This window comes from Symsagittifera roscoffensis, chromosome 5, assembly GCF_963678635.1.
Source record: "Symsagittifera roscoffensis chromosome 5, txSymRosc1.1, whole genome shotgun sequence".
In the NCBI taxonomy this organism is placed as follows: Eukaryota; Metazoa; Xenacoelomorpha; order Acoela; family Convolutidae; genus Symsagittifera; species Symsagittifera roscoffensis.
Window position 1 is genome coordinate 46,008,741 of NC_087066.1, and position 14,333 is coordinate 46,023,073.

Genomic DNA, 14,333 nt, shown 5'->3' on the forward strand with positions numbered 1-14,333 from the left:
TTGTCGCTCGTCGTTGCATATTTTCGATTATTCTTGTGTTCTTCTTTAATCGCGGGTACCAGGCTTGATTACATCACTCCGAATGAGCCCTTATGAGGCCTTCATCATCATTTTGAAATTAGGTATGGTCATATTAATGAATGTTTTCTTAGAAACTGCCTTGATAGATTTTGCTTTTCTAAATTTTGCAACGGTATGAGAGTCAAATCAGAGTTTACTAACGATGATTGCTCCACGGTCTTTTCTTCCCCTACTGTTTCAATCTGTTTATCGTAAAGTTCATATGATCTTATGTCACGATTTGATCTTCCATTTGAGATTATCAGAAGTACACATTAATTTCGTTGAAAAGCAGCTTCCAGTTTTCTTAGATCTTCTTGCAGCATTTCAACGTCTTTGTCGTTGGTAATTTCTCAGTTAGGTTTTGCATCGTCTGCAACTAATTACAATGTTGATTTGAACGTGTTTGGCAATGAATTCATATAAATTTCAAATAAGAGAGGTCTCAGTACAGATACATGGGGAATCAGACTCAGATCATCTTTCCATTCAGATCTACTGTCGTTTATCACAATTCGTAACTTGGTTTCGTCCCAAGATTTGTTAAAACATTTTGTGAAAATTTTAGTCAAGAAATCTCCCAATTCAAACAAAGTTTTTGGCTGAAGATTTGGGCTCTGGAGATTTTGATGTTTTGAGTGAGTCTATTGGTTTTTTCACCAATTGCTCCGTTCTTTCTAAGTACTTGTTTTGGATGGGTGATATCCAATTCTGGAATTCTTCATTCTCCTGGTGGTTCGTGTGTGAAGACTGATGAAAAGAACTTTGACAAAGCTTCAATTTTTTTAATCTCATTGGTCATTAAAGATCCATCATCCTGCACTAAAAATGGTTAAGCATTTTGTAACACGGTTTTTTTTCTCAAATACCTTCAGAATTTTTTTTTGCCTCATCCCTACATTTTTAGCTATTTCACTTTCCTTTGCCCTTTGATCTTTTCGTGAAACTGCTTTCGTGTAGCATTTAGTGTAGGATTTTTCTTTCCTTTATAGTTGTCAAACTTCACTATTGTTCTATTGCAGCGAAAAAATTTTCAGTATTTCTTATTTGCTCTGATTGCCTGTCGAGTGGTTTTGGTGATAAATATTTTGTTTCTACACTCCAGATTGAGCTCAGTTAGTGATACAAACTTTTTTAGTTATTTCAGCCAGTAGTTCGCGCAAATCCGTCCAAATTTTTTCAACCTTGTCTTCACTGTGAAAAAACGACGAAATATCTACTTCATATATCATTCGGTCGTAGTTTCCTTTAGCGAGGTTGTATCTAATCATGGTCTTACGATTTGTGCGCTACGCGGATAATTCATTTTGACCTCTTCTATGGTAACGTGGTCGCTCTGACCCAGAGCTGGTTGCATATTAGTGTTCAGGTCGCTTAGACTGGCATCGGTTAAAACTATATATAGATGTGATGGTTTATCTCCGGCAGTAATGCGAATTGGTTCATCGATATGTTGGGTTAGAAATTCAACCCTAAGTGCTTGTGTAAATTTGAATTCTTTTCTCACCTCGTCATTGGTTGCACGGCAATCATCCCATTTGACTGATGGAAAGTTTGCGTCACTCAAGATTACAGTATAAACCCTCACATCTTTGTCTAATGCATTAGTCCATGTCTTTAATTACAAAAATTGAAAATCTTCGCCCGCAGTCGTTTGGATTCATGTTTATTGACCAATGTTCTAGTTGTTCTTTTGTACCAAGCTGGATTGCAATCGGTTTTTGAATTTTTCGGTTTTGCTTCTACGAGAGCAATTACAACTGGTGGGTTCTTTTTATCTTCAATCAGTTTGATCAAATCCTGGTGTTTCGTTTGTGTTAGAGTGTCAACATTTGTGTACCAGAAAAAACTAAATTTCTAGTCTTGCTTTCTTCTTGACTTTTAGAATATGAATTCCTCGAACCAGATACGCATAGTTTCCTTCTTCCTGATCGTTCAAAAGTTTTGCTTTCGTATTTAGGTTTAGCACTTCTTCTCTTTCTTCCAGACTCCGATCCTGGCTAATTCTTAGATTTCTTATTTCTGCAGTAGCTTCTTTCAACTTTGGTAACTTCTGGTTTGTTTCAATAAAAGCGTTTTCAGAATTAAAGGAAAGCAACAATGGTCTGTTTTCAAATATTGTGTATCTTCCATGTCGATACTTGATGATAACTTTTCAGTTATTTTTTCCCTCTTATCATTGCCTTGATTCACCTGGGTTCTTCTGGGCTCTTCTGAGCGCTCTCTTGGGCTTTGTAGATCATAAAAATGAATTTTCTTCGGTTTTCTTCAGCTTCTTCTCTCTTTTGTTCTTCTGCTGCTTCTATGATGATCTGTTTCAAAGATTTCACTTTCGATTTACATCTTCTTTGCAAACTCCTGTCTGTTTATCAACCTTTACGTGGCATGGTTCTGCTATGACTTGATAGAGATCAATCATCATGTTTTTCATGTTATCCATAATTGTGTCGGGATCTGCTCTTATTTTTTTGGTCGATTGAATGGTTCCACTTTCCTGTTCTTCGCTGAAAAGTTGCTTCACCGATGGGCAGCAAGATGTGCAACACCAGATTAAACTAGTTTGGCACATGTACTGATAGGCTGCGCCAGGCATTTTAGAACATTTTGCACTGCAGTGTTCACAGCAACGCTCACAGTCCATGACTTGGTCTAGGGGGTTTCCATAAATTTCTTCGCCAATTTTTTACTCCCAGAACCGATCACTCACTGATATTGTGCCTTTACAGCAAGTTTTCGGGGCATTTTTGATGAAATCATTTTCTACTGGCTTTGCCGCTCAAAAATAATGAAACCTCGGAACCTACAAAGCAAGAGAAAAATGAAGTTTCGTAGAATCACTTTCCTCCTACTTCGCGCCTCCAACATCATTAAACCTCAGAAGCTACAAAAGCCAGAAAAAATGAATTCTCCTAACCAAGCTAGTCAATACAATTCTATCAACTCACTCCGCCGCTCCAAGATAATTAAACTTCAAAAGCTGCAGAACAAGTGTGAAGAAAATAATTACATTTTAATTGGGAGTTTTTCAGCTGCTTGTTTTTTGGTTTCCTCTTTGATTTTAGTTTTCTAATTTTCGACCTTTTCTTCAAGACTAGTTAACGAAGATTTCGCTTGTTTCGTAAAACAATCCGCAGGAGTTGTAGTTGCAGTACAGAAAAGGGATGAAATTTTTGTGTCTCGCCGGTTACTAAACTTCCTTCCTTCTTCCTTTTTGATGTCGAGTGTTTGCGAACGCTGATTTTTATAGGTTTCTCGGTTTTCAACTTCAGTAGTCGGCCAAAAATCCCTGTACTTCCTCTTCGACGGGTCCACAAATTTGCACTGACTAGAGGTTTGAATGGCTCGATAATTTCGAGGAGTTCTTCAGCTGAGCACGGTTCGTCGTAGTTTCTATTATGAGCGTTGATGGTTTTTTGATAACGTCGTGCCAGATGCAAGATTGCTTTTATATTTCAGTGATCCTCGTACAAGCTGCTTTTGTAAAATCTTCAGGTTTTTTTATATTCTGGTGGAATCTTAGACCACCGTCATTAAAATATTCACCTGCGAGTCGTTTTTGAAGGGATTTTTGCAACTTTGATCGGTCGATCTAATGATGAAGCTCCGATAACGTATGCCATAGATAGATGGATAGATCTTCACCCGCCCTAAGCTAGAGGCGGTAGGGGGAGGACTTTGGACAAATTGTCGTATTCGTAAATCTAATTAATCAAATGAAGACACACGGTTTGAACAAAGGAAAAGGACATCTATTTAATAAGTTTATCACAACAATTATGACAACATTTATCACTCTTAGCCAGAATATGAAGTTTTTGTAGTGTTTCTGTCGCTAGACTTTTTAATAAGTTAATCACAACAGTTTTTTAGATATGAGAGGATCTAAAAAAATTTAAGATCTTGAATGAGAATTTAGAACGGCACCACACAAAATAGGCTTTGCAGGCTAGCGATAAAAAAATGAAACAAAGCAACTAAGACGAAATTTTCCATGAACAATGACAAAAAACCTTGACAACAAAAAATCCAAATGCTAGTTTCGAACACTTTCAAGCAACGACCTATCGCCATTTTTAGACTATCTGTACCCTTCCGATAAGCACGGTTTTTTCAATCGGGTACCAGGCGACTTTTTTTTGCTGTCAATGACCTAAATAGTTAGTCATTTCTATGAAAATTTTTGTCCACTAACGGGCATTTTTTGAAAAAATCTACAAATCTTAGTTCGGCCTATAAGGTTTCGGATGATAATATGTAGGCTCTCCTTATGAGTTGTTTGAGGAGCTAAAAGGTTCTATCTAAATTTTTTGAAGGGGACGTAAAATTTTCTTTGCTATGTATGAGTTGTATCGCAAGTTGTATCGCTTCGCGTCGCATCTTTTGAACATTTCGATCATTCTTCCTCGCCTTCTGCGTTATTCAAAAAATAGCAGCTCTAGTTTTTTTAATCTTTCATTGTAGCTTAGTGTCTGCCGTACCATTGTTGTCGCTCGTCGTTGCATATTTTCGATTATTCTTGTGTTCTTCTTTAATCGCGGGTACCAGGCTTGATTACATCACTCCGAATGAGCCCTTATGAGGCCTTCATCATCATTTCGAAATTAGGTATGGTCATATTAATGAATGTTTTCTTAGAAACTGCCTTGATAGATTTTGCTTTTCTAAATTTTGCAACGGTATGAGAGTCAAATCAGAGTTTACTAACGATGATTGCTCCACGGTCTTTTCTTCCCCTACTGTTTCAATCTGTTTATCGTAAAGTTCATATGATCTTATGTCACGATTTGATCTTCCATTTGAGATTATCAGAAGTACACATTAATTTCGTTGAAAAGCAGCTTCCAGTTTTCTTAGATCTTCTTGCAGCATTTCAACGTCTTTGTCGTTGGTAATTTCTCAGTTAGGTTTTGCATCGTCTGCAACTAATTACAATGTTGATTTGAACGTGTTTGGCAATGAATTCATATAAATTTCAAGTAAGAGAGGTCTCAATACAGATACATGGGGAATCAGACTCAGATCATCTTTCCATTCAGATCTACTGTCGTTTATCACAATTCGTAACTTGGTTTCGTCCCAAGATTTGTTAAAACATTTTGTGAAAATTTTAGTCAAGAAATCTCCCAATTCAAACAAAGTTTTTGGCTGAAGATTTGGGCTCTGGAGATTTTGATGTTTTGAGTGAGTCTATTGGTTTTTTCACCCATTGCTCCGTTCTTTCTAAGTACTTGTTTTGGATGGGTGATATCCAATTCTGGAATCCTTCATTCTCCTGGTGGTTCGTGTGTGAAGACTGATGAAAAGAACTTTGACAAAGCTTCAATTTTTTTAATCTCATTGGTCATTAAAGATCCATCATCCTGCACTAGAAATGGTTAAGCATTTTGTAACACGGTTTTTTTTCTCAAATACCTTCAGAATTTTTTTTGCCTCATCCCTACATTTTTAGCTATTTCACTTTCCTTTGCCCTTTGATCTTTTCGTGAAACTGCTTTCGTGTAGCATTTAGTGTAGGATTTTTCTTTTCTTTATAGTTGTCAAACTTTACTATTGTTCTATTGCAGCGAAAAAATTTTCAGTATTTCTTATTTGCTCTGATTGCCTGTCGAGTGGTTTTGGTGAACCATATGTTGTTTCTACACTCCGAATTGAGCTCAGTTAGTGATACAAACTTTTTTAGTTATTTCAGCCAGTAGTTCAAGCAAATCCGTCCAAATTTTTTCAACCTTGTCTTCACTGTGAAAAAACGACGAAATATCTACTTCATCTATCATTCGGTCGTAGTCTCCTTTAGCGAGGTTGTATCTAACCATGGTCTTACGATTTGTGCGGTACGCGGGTAACTCATTTCGACCTCTTCTATGGTAACGTGGTCGCTCTGTCCCAGAGCTGGTTGGATATTAGTGTTCAGGTCGCTTAGACTGGCATCGGTTAAAACTATATGTAGTAGTGATGGTTTATCTCCGGCAGTAATGCGAATTGAATCATCGATATGTTGGGTTAGAAATTCAACCCTAAGTGCTTGTGTAAATTTGAATTCTTTTCTCACCTCGTCATTGGTTGCACGGCAATCATCCCATTTGACTGATGGAAAGTTTGCGTCACCCAAGATTACAGTACAGTCCCTCACATCTTTGTCTAATGCATTAGTCTATGTCTTTAATTACAAAAATTGAAAATCTTCGCCCGCAGTCGTTTGGATTCATGTTTATTGACCAATTTTTTAGTTGTTCTTTTGTACTAAGCTGGATTGCAATCGGTTTTGAATTTTTCGGTTTTGCTTCTACGAGAGCAATTACAACTGGTGGGTTCTTTTTATCTTCAATCAGTTTGATCAATTCCTGGTGTTTCGTTTGTGTTAGAGTGTCAACATTTGTGTACCAGAAAAATCTAAATTTCTAGTCTTGCTTTCTTCTTGACTTTTAGAATATGCATTCCTCGAACCAGATACACATAGTTTCCTTCTTCCTGATCATTCAAAAATTTTGCTTTCGTAACTAGCTTTAGCTCTTTTTCTCTTTCTTCCAGACTCCGATCCTGGCTAATTCTTAGATTTCTTATTTCTGCAGTGGCCTCTTTCAACTTTGGTAACTTCTGGTTTGTTTCAATAAAAGCGTTTTCAGAATTAAAGGAAAGCAACAATGGTCTGTTTATATCCTCATCGGTTTTCCGACCGAGTCGAATCGCTTTCAAATATTGTGTATCTTCCATGTCGATACTTGATGATAATTTTTCAGTTATTTTTTCCCTCCTATCATTGCCTTGATTCACCTGGGTTCTTCTGGGCTCTCCTGGGCGCTCCCTTGGGCTTTGTAGATCATAATATTAACTTTTCTTTGGTTTTCTTGAGCTTCTTCTCTCTTTTGTTCTTCTGCTGCTTCTATGATGATCTATTTCAAAGATTTCACTTTCCGATTTACATCTTCTTTGCAAACTCCTGTCTGTTTATCAACCTTTACGTGGCATGGTTCTGCTATGAATTGATAGAGATCAATCATCATGTTTTTCATGTTATCCATAATTGTGTCGGGATCTGCTCTTATTTTTTTGGTCGATTGATTGGTTCCACTTTCCTGTTCTTCGCTGAAAAGTTGCTTCACGGATGGGCAGCAAGATGTGCAACACCAGATTAAAGTAGTTTGGCACATGTATTGATAGGCTGCGCCAGGCATTTTAGGTCATTTTGCACTGCATTTTGCACTGCCAGAAAAAATGAGTTCTCCTAACCAAGCTAGTCAAAACAATTCTATCAACTCACTCCGCCGCTCCAAGATAATTAAACTTCAAAAGCTGCAGAACAAGAGTGAAGAAAATAATTACACCTTAATTGGGAGTTTTTCAGCTGCTTGTTTTTTGGTTTCCTTTTTGATTTTAGTTTTCTAATTTTCGACCTTTTCTTCAAGACTAGTTAACGAAGATGTAGTTGTAGTTACAGGAGTTGTAGTTGCAGTACAGAAAAGAGATGAAATTTTTGTGTCTCGCCGGTTACTAAACTTCCTTCCTTCTTCCTTTTTGATGTCAAGTGTTTGCGAACGCTGATTTTTATAGGTTTCTCGGTTTTCAACTTCAGTAGTCGGCCAAAAATCCCTGTACTTCCTTTTCGACGGGTCTATAAATTTGCACTGACTAGAGGTTTGAATGGCTCGATAATTTCGAGGAGCTCTTCAGCTGTGCACGGTTCGTCGTAGTTTCTATTATGAGCGTTGATGGTTTTTTGATAACGTCGTGCCAGATGCAAGATTGCTTTTATATTTCAGTGATCCTCGTACAAGCTGCTTTTGTAAAATCTTCAGGTTTTTTTTATATTCTGGTGGAATCTTAGACCACCGTCATTAAAATATTCACCTGCGAGTCGTTTTTGAAGGGATTTTTGCAACTTTGATTGGTCGATCTAATGATGAAGCTCCGATAACGTATGCCATAGATAGATGGATAGATCTTCACCCGCCCTAAGCTGGACAAATTGTCGTATTCATAAATCTAATTAATGAAATCAAACTAGACGCCCATTATGGTTTTTACCTCCTGAAAAATTGCTTTAACAAGCCAAAACTCCTATATTTTTGCGTACGAGCCCTTGTTTTTTGCAAAATGATTTTTTGGAACGCTACGATAAATTACTAAGAAATTCGTTATGCAAGGTCACTAACGTGAAAATGGATGATAACCAGTTTTTACAAGCAGTTCTCCCGGCAGCCAAAGGTGGCTTGGGCGTTTCTTCCGCTCTTCTACTCTCTTTACCCGCTTTCTTAGCCTCAGCAGTAGGAGCGAAAGATGCCTTGAGCGAAATCTTTGGTTTGGAGCATGTGGATGGAACCTATGATGATGCGCTTAAACGTTGATTTGACCTTGGAAAAATTGAAATGGCTCCGGAAAAGGAAATCCAAAAAAAATGGACGGAGCCAATTTTGGACAGCGAAATTGCAGACTTGATTTTACGACTCGAACCAACGGACGTAAAAAGGTTCAACGCGTTCCATATAGATTTGGCTCCCAATGGTTGAACGTCCACCCGTGCAAAAATTTAAGGTTAAAACTGTCGAACCTACAAATAAGAATTGCGATAGGACTTCGATTTGGATCAAAAATATGCGAGCGGCATAAATGCGTGTGCGGAAAGACGTTACCGAGAATGGTTGGCATGGTCTTTCTTGCCTCAAAAGTGCAGGGAGATTCTCTAGGCATTCAAACCTGAATGCCCTTGTAAAGCAGAGTCTATCATCTAGTCACTTCCGTGTGTTTTAGAACCACGACACCTCTACAGGACCGATCAGAAGCGACCAGACGGCTTGACGCTCGTTCCATGGGCTGATGGTAAGCAGCTCTTGTGGGATGTAACGGTAGTAGACTCCTTAGCTCCTTGTAGGATTAATGCCGGGTCTGTTTGTAACCCTGGTACGGCTGCCGCTGAAGCGGAAGAGCGAAAAATTGACAAGTATGAAGATCTTGTAAATGATGGATATATTTTTCAACCGCTAGCTTTTGAAATTCAGGGCGCGGCCGGCCCCAGCACAGAAGTTTTTTGTGAAAATTTTAGTCAAGAAGTCTCCCAATTCAAACAAAGTTTTTGGCTGAAGATTTGGGCTCTGGAGATTTTGATGTTTTGAGTGAGTCTAGTGGTTTTTCACCAATTGCTCCGTTCTTTCTTAGTACTTGTTTTGGATGGGTGATATCCAATTCTGGAATCCTTCATTCTCCTGGTGGTTCGTGTGTGAAGACTGATGAAAAGAACTTTGACAAAGCTTCAATTTTTTTGATCTCATTGGTCATTAAAGATTCATCATCCTGCACTAGAAATGGTTAAGCATTTTGTAACACGGTTTTTTTTCTCAAATACCTTCAGAATTTTTTTTGCCTCATCCCTACATTTTTAGCTATTTCACTTTCCTTTGCCCTTTGATCTTTTCGTGAAACTGCTTTCGTGTAGCATTTAGTGTAAGATTTTTCTTTCCTTTATAGTTGTCAAACTTTACTATTGTTCTATTGCAGCGAAAAATTTTTCAGTATTTCTTATTTGCTCTGATTGCCTGTCGAGTGGTTTTGGTGAACCATATGTTGTTTCTACACTCCGAATTGAGCTCAGTTAGTGATACAAACTTTTTAGTTATTTCAGCCAGTAGTTCAAGCAAATCCGTCCAAATTTTTTCAACCTTGTCTTCACTGTGAAAAAACGACGAAATATCTACTTCATCTATCATTCGGTCGTAGTCTTCTTTAGCGAGGTTGTATCTAACCATGGTCTTACGATTTGTGCGGTACGCGGGTAACTCATTTCGACCTCTTCTATGGTAACGTGGTCGCTCTGTCCCAGAGCTGGTTGGATATTAGTGTTCAGGTCGCTTAGACTGGCATCGGTTAAAACTATATGTAGTAGTGATGGTTTATCTCCGGCAGTAATGCGAATTGGTTCATCGATATGTTGGGTTAGAAATTCAACCCTAAGTGCTTGTGTAAATTTGAATTCTTTTCTCACCTCGTCATTGGTTGCACGACAATCATCCCATTTGACTGATGGAAAGTTTGCGTCACCCAAGATTACAGTACAATCCCTCACATCTTTGTCTAATGCATTAGTCTATGTCTTTAATTACAAAAATTGAAAATCTTCGCCCGCAGTCGTTTGGATTCATGTTTATTGACCAATTTTCTAGTTGTTCTTTTGTACTAAGCTGGATTGCAATCGGTTTTTGAATTTTTCGGTTGTGCTTCTACGAGAGCAATTACAACTGGTGGGTTCTTTTTATCTTCAATCAGTTTGATCAATTCCTGGTGTTTCGTTTGTGTTAGAGTGTCAACATTTGTGTACCAGAAAAATCTAAATTTCTAGTCTTGCTTTCTTCTTGACTTTTAGAATATGCATTCCTCGAACCAGATACACATAGTTTCCTTCTTCCTGATCATTCAAAAATTTTGCTTTCGTAACTAGCTTTAGCTCTTTTTCTCTTTGTTCCAGACTCCGATCCTGGCTAATTCTTAGATTTCTTATTTCTGCAGTGGCCTCTTTCAACTTTGGTAACTTCTGGTTTGTTTCAATAAAAGCGTTTTCAGAATTAAAGGAAAGCAACAATGGTCTGTTTATATCCTCATCGGTTTTCCGACCGAGTCGAATCGCTTTCAAATATTGTGTATCTTCCATGTCGATACTTGATGACAATTTTTCAGTTATTTTTTCCCTCCTATCATTGCCTTGATTCACCTGGGTTCTTCTGGGCTCTCCTGGGCGCTCCCTTGGGCTTTGTAGATCATAATATTAATTTTTCTTCGGTTTTCTTGAGCTTCCTCTCTCTTTTGTTCTTCTGCTGCTTCTATGATGATCTATTTCAAAGATTTCACTTTCCGATTTACATCTACTTGCAAACTCCTGTCTGTTTATCAACCTTTACGTGGCATGGTTCTGCTATGAATTGATAGAGATCAATCATCATGTTTTTCATGTTATCCATAATTGTGTCGGAATCTGCTCTTATTTTTTTGGTCGATTGATTGGTTCCACTTTCCTGTTCTTCGCTGAAAAGTTGCTTCACGGATGGGCAGCAAGATGTGCAACACCAGATTAATGTAGTTTGGCACATGTATTGATAGGCTGCGCCAGGCATTTTAGAACATTTTGCACTGCAGTGTTCACAGCAACGCTCACAGTCCATGACTTGGTCTAGGGGGTTTCCATAAATTTCTTCGCCAATTTTTTGCACTGCCAGAAAAAATGAGTTCTCCTAACCAAGCTAGTCAAAACAATTCTATCAACTCACTCCGCCGCTCCAAGATAATTAAACTTCAAACGCTGCAGAACAAGTGTGAAGAAAATAATTACATTTTAATTGGGAGTTTTTCAGCTGCTTGTTTTTTGGTTTCCTTTTTGATTTTAGTTTTCTAATTTTCGACCTTTTCTTCAAGACTAGTTAACGAAGATGTAGTTGTAGTTACAGGAGTTGTAGTTGCAGTACAGAAAAGGGATGAAATTTTTGTGACTCGCCGGTTACTAAACTTCCTTCCTTCTTCCTTTTTGATGTCAAGTGTTTGCGAACGCTGATTTTTATAGGTTTCTCGGTTTTCAACTTCAGTAGTCGGTCAAAAATCCCTGTACTTCCTTTTCGACGGGTCTACAAATTTGCACTGACTAGAGGTTTGAATGGCTCGATAATTTCGAGGAGTTCTTCAGCTGTGCACGGTTCGTCGTAGTTTCTATTATGAGCGTTGATGGTTTTTTGATAACGTCGTGCCAGATGCAAGATTGCTTTTATATTTCAGTTATCCTCGTACAAGCTGCTTTTGTAAAATCTTCAGGTTTTTTTATATTCTGGTGGAATCTTAGACCACCGTCATTAAAATATTTACCTGCGAGTCGTTTTTGAAGGGATTTTTGCAACTTTGATTGGTCGATCTAATGATGAAGCTCAGATAACGTATGCCATAGATAGATGGATAGATCTTCACCCGCCCTAAGCTGGACAAATTGTCGTATTCGTAAATCTAATTAATGAAATCAAACTAGACGCCCATTATGGTTTTTACCTCCTGAAAAATTGCTTTAACAAGCCAAAACTCCTATATTTTTGCGTACGAGCCCTTGTTTTTTGCAAAATGATTTTATGGAACGCTACGATAAATTACTCAGAAATTCGTTATGCAAGGTCACTAACGTGAAAATGGATGATAACCAGTTTTTACAAGCAGTTCTCCCGGCAGCCAAAGGTGGCTTGGGCGTTTCTTCCGCTCTTCTACTCTCTTTACCCGCTTTCTTAGCCTCAGCAGTAGGAGCGAAAGATGCCTTGAGCGAAATCTTTGGTTTGGAGCATGTGGATGCAACCTATGATGATGCGCTTAAACGCTGATTTGACCATGGAAAAATTGAAATGGCTCCGGAAAAGGAAATCCAAAAAAAATGGACGGAGCCAATTTTGGACAGCGAAATTGCAGACTTGATTTTACGACTCGAACCAACGGACGTAAAAAGGTTCAACGCGTTCCAAGATAGATTTGGCTCTCAATGGTTGAACGTCCACCCGTGCAAAAATTTAAGGTTAAAACTGTCGAACCAACAACTCAGAATTGCGATAGGACTTCGATTTGGATCAAAAATATGCGAGCGGCATAAATGCGTGTGCGGAAAGACGTTACCGAGAATGGTTGGCATGGTCTTTCTTGCCTCAAAAATGCAGGGAGATTCTCTAGGCATTCAAACCTGAATGCCCTTATAAAGCAGAGTCTATCATCTAGTCACTTCCGTCTGTTTTAGAACCACGACACCTCTACAGGACCGATCAGAAGCGACCAGACGGCTTGACGCTCGTTCCATGGGCTGATGGTAAGCAGCTCTTGTGGGATGTAACGGTAGTAGACTCCTTAGCTCCTTGTAGGATTAATGCCGGGTCTGTTTGTAACCCTGGTACGGCTGCCGCTGAAGCGGAAGAGCGAAAAATTGACAAGTTTGAAGATCTTGTAAATGATGGATATCTTTTTCAACCGCTAGCTTTTGAAATTCAGGGCGCGGCCGGCCCCAGCACAGAAGTTTTTTTGAGCAAGCTTTGTAAGAACCTAAGCATATGCACTGAGGAACCCAGAGCAGGCAGCTTTTTAAAACAGAGAATCTCCCTGGCAATACAGATTGCGAACGCCGCTTGCGTACTCGGAACAATAAATGACAAAATAACTTTCGACGAAATTTTTTACTTGTAACACTTGTATATTATATTATCTCGTGTCGAGTTGCGTGTTCTTATTGAAGAAACGTAACCCGTATCGATTTTAATTGAAAAGGACTTAAACACTTGTCATCTTCTTTTATCATTATCACTTCCATATCTAGAAAATTCCAAGGATTTTGACTGGAATACATGATGAAGGGACTCATGACTGTAACCTCGGTTTCTATGATACTTTTGACCTTCTGATAACCTTTTAAAAAAATCAATTGAAGACACACGGTTTGATTAAAGGAAAAGGACATCTATTTAATAAGTTTATCACAACAATTATGACAACATTTATCACTCTTAGCCAGAATATGAAGTTTTTGTATTGTTTCTGTCGCTAGACTTTTTAATAAGTTAATCACAACAGTTTTTTAGATATGAGAGGATCTAAAAAAATTTAAGATCTTGAATGAAAACTTAGAATGGCACCACACAAAATAGGCTTTGCAGGCTAGCGATAAAAAAAATGAAACAAAGCAACTAAGACGAAATTTTCCATGAACAATGACAAAAAACCTTGACAACAAAAAATCCAAATGCTAGCTCAGAACATTTTCAAGCAACGACCTATCGCCATTTTTAGACTATCTGTACCCTTCCGATAAGCACGGTTTTTTCAATCGGGTACCAGGCGACTTTTTTTTGCTGTAAATGACCTAAATAATTAGTCATTTCTATGAAAATTTTTGTCCACTAACGGGCATTTTTTGAGAAAATCTACAAATCTTAGTTCGGCCTATAAGGTTTCGGATGATAATATGTAGGCTCTCCTTATGAGTTGTTTGAGGAGCTAAAAGGTTCTATCTAAATTTTTTGAAGGGGACGTAAAATTTTCTTTGCTATGTATGAGTTGTATCGCAAGTTGTATCGCTTCGCGTCGCATCTTTTTGTAAAACAAATACTAAAGGTGCAGGCTATACAGTTCCAAGATTTCGGATTTTTCGTTGCATTCGAAAAAATTTTGAACAATTTTTTGTATATTTTGTTGGTTTTTGTGTAGTTTTCAATACAAATAAGCATGTATCAAAAGCTATCGGAGCAGGATCAGGGTTTTTACCCATAGTTTTTAGATTGTTTAAC

The 14,333-nt window shown here is 38.1% G+C and overlaps 1 protein-coding gene across 1 annotated transcript in view; it reads left to right on the top strand.

Moving 5' to 3' along the window:
* The window catches only part of LOC134846440 (uncharacterized), a 331,689-nt gene that overhangs the window by 280,318 nt on the left and 37,038 nt on the right, over positions 1-14,333 (top strand). The gene's annotated exons all lie outside the window — the stretch shown is intronic.